This window comes from Pseudochaenichthys georgianus, chromosome 1 (assembly GCF_902827115.2).
Source record: "Pseudochaenichthys georgianus chromosome 1, fPseGeo1.2, whole genome shotgun sequence".
In the NCBI taxonomy this organism is placed as follows: Eukaryota; Metazoa; Chordata; class Actinopteri; order Perciformes; family Channichthyidae; genus Pseudochaenichthys; species Pseudochaenichthys georgianus.
The window spans coordinates 46,380,416-46,385,784 of NC_047503.1; the positions used below are offsets into that span (position 1 = coordinate 46,380,416).

At 40.7% G+C, this 5,369-nt stretch overlaps 1 non-coding gene across 1 annotated transcript; it reads right to left on the reverse strand.

Annotated features, from left to right (window-relative positions):
* Nucleotides 1–1,278: 1,278 nt before the first annotated feature.
* On the reverse strand, nucleotides 1,279–1,491 carry LOC117455852 (small nucleolar RNA U3). The gene has a single exon (XR_004553191.1). It is a non-coding gene; the product is annotated as a small nucleolar RNA U3 (small nucleolar RNA).
* Between the last annotated feature and the right edge of the window lie 3,878 nt (nucleotides 1,492–5,369).

Consider the following 5,369-nt stretch of genomic DNA (forward strand, 5'->3'; position numbering starts at 1 on the left):
TCTCCGCGGCCCCTTATCGGAGAACACCCAGCTAGTAACCTAGCAACCAACCAAGCTTCAGCTAGCAGCAGTCAGAAACTCAGGTATCTTCGAATCTACTTTAAAATAAATATAGGGAAGTGTAATTTCAACCGTATTTGGTTGGAAAACATCAAATTTAGTCCTTGGTTGAAACCGGTGGAGGGCAACGTGTTTGAAGGCCGCTGCACCTTTTGCAAAAAAAAATAGCGTTTGTTTTGCTAATGCAGCGTTAGCTAGTGCAGCGTTAGCTAGTGCAGCAGTCTACGTCAACCCTAATGGTACGTCCACACAGCAGCTTTAGACAAATCTTCCACCGCTTCCAACGCTTCTCTGCCCATTGACTTTGCATGGGGATGCCTCGCTTTTTGCCGAACTGCATTGTGGGGGAGCGAAGCGAAGATTTCCAGGATTTCCAGGATTCCAAAGTTGAGCAATGTTCAACTTTTGAAGCTGAGCTGGAAGCGTCAGCCAATCAAACACGTTTATGCAAATCTGGCAGTAGAAGCGCTAGCCAATCAAACCGCGTGTAAGCAGGGAGAACCAGACCGCAGTTCCTTTCCTCATATTCCAAACGAGAAATTACGGTAGCAAATCATCCGGTTCTTTACGACCAGAACTATTAACGGGATACAAACCGGAGGAACCAGGCATGGAGGGAGGTGGCAGAGGCAGTGGGGGAAACTGGTAGGTTTTGCCTGTTTGGGGAGTTTATATATATATATATATTGCTCGCATAACATCCCCAGGGTTTTTTGCTTTGTATGTCGGGGGCGGGAGATTCATGTGATTGGTTGTTGGTTGCGTTGCTCGCAAAAAAATCTCCAAGCTTTCAGACACGCCCAGCTCCAAGATTTTCAAGATTTTTGAAAAGCTGCTGTGTGAACGTACCGTAAAAAAAGCGGAGGTGCTGTGGACGCTAAATACCGTAGCTAAACACCAATCATACAACAGCATGAAGGCAGCAGAACTCTGAATATAGCTCTTGTCACTCACTCTTACACACACACACACACACACACACACACACACACACACACACACACACACACACACACACACACACACACACACACACACACACACACACACACACACACACACACACACACACACACACACACACACACACACACACACACACACACACACACACACACACACACACACACACACACACACACACACACACACACACACACACACACACACACAAACACACACCAACCCAGTCTCATTATTACTTTTTTCCCCCTGACTACCACTGATCATATTCCCTTCCTCAATACTCCCGAAGAAGCAAAGAACGATCATCAATGACAGAGAGAATATGAACTGAATCATTACTCTGTGTCCGCTTCACGCTCAGAAGGGAATATCACGTCTCATCATCGTGGGTAGCGAGACCATTCACTTTAGAAACACATTTCTCAAGTCAGAAACTATAGACATTATCCCTGAAAGTCTTGTGTGCTGTATATGTAAATGATGCATTGTAGTAGCACTGCAAAATTGGGTTGAAAAATCAACAAAACTATAACAATATTGTCCAGCCCTACCCTGAAAGAATGTTCACATTGTGTTCAACTAGGCTAATAGCCCTATGAGTTCATGGCTTTAAGCTCCAGGAGCTCTTGACTGACAGGAATCGTCATGTCAATTTGTGATTTACCAACCTCTCGCTCAGGTTACTGAGCCTCACTGAGATGCAGGAGTTTGGTTGGCTTTTGAAGAAAATATGGTTTGAGTCACTGGTGTGGATTCAGTTAAGAATTAGAAAATTGGAACATTTAATTCCCAATTAAATAATTTGACAAGGCTTAATGAACCAAGTCACATGTCGTATGCATCATGAAGACAATCGCTTCAGCTTAGATTTCACAGACTGAACGCTGATTCTATTTTTATATAGAGCTTTTTTTATGGGTTCAGATTAGCCCAGGACTAGGTATACACTGTGAACACCCTTTAAAAAAGGGGTGTCAAACTCAATGTTATCACAGGCCACATCAGCATTATGGTTGCACTCAAAGGGCTGGTTGTAACTTTAAGACTATCTAAAAAATACATACATAAATATTTAATATATATAAAATAATGTATTATATTACCCTATCGGATAGGATAATAACTACATAATTAGCTACGCCTGAAAGCAGAAGTCTACGGCAAATAATTGCAAGTCTCTTCAGTGAGAATGTCACAAAATAATTTAAAAAGAAAAGCCGAAAAAAAAGAAGTGACATTTTGAAAAAAAGTAGAAAAAAATAAGTCAAATTCTGAGAAAAAAGTCAAATTTGAGATGCATTGTGGGACATGTAGTTTATGGGCAACGTGCTTCTGTAAATCGGCATGTAACCGTATAATAAACATATTATATTCTTTGCAAGCTCTTGTGGGGCCACATGAAATTAAGTCGCGGGCCGGATTTGGCCCCGGGCCTTGAGTTTGACACCCCTGCTTTAAAACCTTTCATATCTACCAGCTGAAACCCCACACTCATGATCACTATGTTGTACTGTTTTCCTGTCCTCTTCCAGTTAAATGAACCTGGAAGAGGACAGAAAAACTATGTATTTTAGATACATGTAGAAAACATGTAAACAGGGAAAGCAAAGATGGCATGAATGAACATACATACAATGAAAATAAACATGCATTGTTTGGATCAGGTACAAATAAAAAGGGCCAGTAAAAAAATCAAACCAAATTGCTGTCCTACTGTTCAGTGGCAGTCAGTCCGTCAGTGGGTCAGTAGTATTGGTTGCTGTATGTTGAATCTGTCCATTGTAGGCACAAATAAAAACTGTCAACGTTCAGTGTGAGGACGTAAGGGCGGTAAGATGGTGACCTTTGACATGTCCAATCGCTGTAGAAGTGCTGCTTCCAGTTTCCTTTAGCAACATGGAGGGGGAGAGTCTTAAAGAAAAAAGGTGAGAAAAGGTTAACCCTCACATTCCTGTAGTTGTTAATACGTAAGGGATAATGCACATTATCCCGCTTATTACATGGCCACATTCTCAACAAAGTAACGACATGACTCCCAATATTAATTGAAATGCTTTTATAGATTTAGAAAATGATTTTATTGATTTAAAAAATAGTTGTATGTATTGATTTAAATTGACATGCATCCGCTAAGAAAAATAGTCCGTTGTTACTGTTTGAACGAACGTAGCAACGGCAGGATCTGCTTCGATAGCGTTTTTGAGGAGCTTTTTGATTACAGATTTGAAAACATCGTGCTTGCTTTAAAAGTAGCACAATTCATTTTGTTAAACCTTGGAAAGTATCTAGATATCCCTGCCCTAATGCCAAAGTAACTGCACACTGAATATGTGTCGCCGTTTGATGTCTATGTCTGGACTGCTGCGTAGAAAGGAGGGTTTCTGCCAGTTACTTCTCCGCTGCTTTCTTGTTCCAGTTTGAAAAGCAGCTTTTCAGCCCAACTGTATACTGTTTTTCTCAGAGGCGGAGGGATACTGACTTGTTGTGAAAAGTAACTTACAATTCTACCCGTGGTACAGTATACGCTCAGTATATCACGGCTAAGAACCAATCAGATTGCTTGATTTGACTTGTCCGTTTTATAAAAGTAATTAGATACCTTACCGATACTGCGCTCAAGAAGAATGATAAGAATAAGAATAATGCGTATTGAACTGGTTTAATTAATTAGTGAGTGTATTTAAGGCACAGCCGTTACGGTCAAACTACATTAAAACAGAATTGTCCGCATTTTGTCTTTAATGGTTACCAACATTAGATATGTTAATGAGATATGGACCGCAAAACAAAACATTTCCCTGGTTTTCATTTTACGTTTTCGGGGGGGGGGGGGGGGCTTTTTCTAGTTTAGAGCAATAGCCCCTCCAAATGTCTGTGCACGTCCCTGCTGCCTGGATTACAGTAGGTCCTCCAGACCAGCCTTACCCCTTCCTCTTACATTTCCTCAGTGCTCAATGAACAAAAATACCTGTCATAAAAGCTGAACTGACATATTGTTGAGGAGTGGTCCGTGCTGGAGAAAAGTCCATTTTGAAAAGCTCGTGCAACGCCCTGATTATGAGTCGTTATTCAAGTAAAACCCGTTTTAAAGAGTTGCTTTCCAATATGTCAAAGATGTTGGTCGTCGGTGTGAAGTGTAGGTCTACTATACAGTAAATTACCTCTAATGCTAAAAGACTGAAATGGCAATATGGTTTCGCTCATTTCATCTTTAAAATCAAATATGCATTTAAATGTGCCAAAACAATCACTGATGGATGTTAGTATGTGTCTCAGGGTCCTGGTTCAGTTTCTGATGTTTCACTGTCCTCTACTGGGGGATCTTAAGTGAGACACATTCAGGCTTCATCACTCTGAGCTCCCTCCCTCTGCTTTAAAGGGTCAGTTCACCCAAACTAAAATACTTATTTCCCCCTTTGTGACAGTCTGTCTGTTTTCCCGTTTTATTTTCAGATGTGTCCTCCCCTGTCTTATGTCCGTGTCTGCTTCCTGTCTCTGTGTTTTCCCTCCTTTTTGATTTTTGATTCTGTTAAACGGGTACCATTGTGTTTTTCCTGCCCTGCCTGGCTCTGTCTTGTCCTTTGATTCGTTTTGCATGTATTTAAGTTCTGGGGATGTTAACTGGCATTTGGCTCATCATGCATATTAATAATCTAAAGAGGAAGTCAATCTATTTTCAACAGCCTGATATCCGTTTTCTGCTCATTGGCGACAGAGGAAAGGCATCTTTGAACACATCGTTCCTCCTTCACTGTGAGTAGAAACAGTTTATTGATGTAATGATTCTGTAAACCTCCTGTGAACATTATTTAATCTGACATGTTTTATAGTCTCACAGAGATGAGAGGAGCAGCTATGAGTCTAACTGCAGCAGCGAGTGGATTAGTTGTCTTCCTGCTCTCTGTGTCAGGTACTGTACTTCTACACCTACATTCATCACATGAACAGAGGGGATTCTGGGAAATGTGGGACTTGTTAAATCAGGTCTCATGTGGGAATAAGTGGGATGGATGTGTGTAAAAGTCAAACCTAGCAGAAACATTTAAAATGTCATTGTGTGTAGAATTGTAGAAACTCAAAGACGATAGTAGTTTTTTTGATGGATTTTCTGAAGGTCTTGTCGTGCGTTGCCGCTGTCCTTTGCTCCAATCATCTGCATCAAATATCAGATTGCTTATCACTTTTACAAGCGTTAAAATGAGAATATAGTGCATGCATAACTGTTCCATCCTCTCTCTCTGTGATAACATTTTGCTTTGTTTTTTTCTTAAGACGACTTAAAGAATCTCCAGCTTCTGTTTTTATTAAGTTAAGTGATTAGAGAGATATTCTTAATCTAAGTC